Raw genomic sequence first — 803 nt, 5'->3', positions numbered from 1 at the left:
TATACATATACATATACATATACATATACATATACATATACATATACGCATGGAGCTAACTCCAGCAATTTGTCACATAGGTTATAGTCAAGAGTTTGAGGTAGGTAAATAATAATCTCCATAGATAATACTTACAACTGCTTTGAATATCCTTCAAAACATCACTATTCCTGGCACATTTTGCTTTACTTTATAAGTAGCCTCACCAATATTACTCATCTAAATATTTCACTTTTCTTTAAAATAAAGTATAAAATAATTCAATGATTCCTAATTGTGAAAAGTAACCTTAAGGATTAGGACTGTTATAGTACTTTCCTAAACTCTAGGAAATATACCAATGACTGATATGAATTGATGAGGACATAATATTCACTATGCTGATAATTATACAAAGAAGAATTTAACTCACATATCCTAGATTCAGCATATCATATTCTTTCAAGATGAATCTGCATCTACATTGTCAAATCTGAATAATTCTAAGTTCCTCAGACAATAGTAACACACACACACACACACACACACACACACACACACACACACATCTTCCTGTCATTTACATAACAGAAATTGCCTATAGATAATATTATACTGCACATTTAAAAAGTTTTTGGCACTAGAGTGATGCTTATTGATAAATGTCACTGGCTTCTTTTGCAGAGGACCTATGTTGAATTCCCAGAACCCACATGGTGGCTTACAAATGTTTGTAACTCCAGTTCCAGAGGATCAGACATTCTTTTCTGGCATTTATAGATATTACTTGTACATGACACGTAAACATACATGCAAGAAAAACA

The sequence above is a fragment of the Grammomys surdaster genome, unplaced genomic scaffold, assembly GCF_004785775.1.
Source record: "Grammomys surdaster isolate TR1022 unplaced genomic scaffold, NIH_TR_1.0 369, whole genome shotgun sequence".
Lineage (NCBI taxonomy): Eukaryota > Metazoa > Chordata > Mammalia > Rodentia > Muridae > Grammomys > Grammomys surdaster.
Note: the sequence above shows the minus strand (reverse complement) of the source record.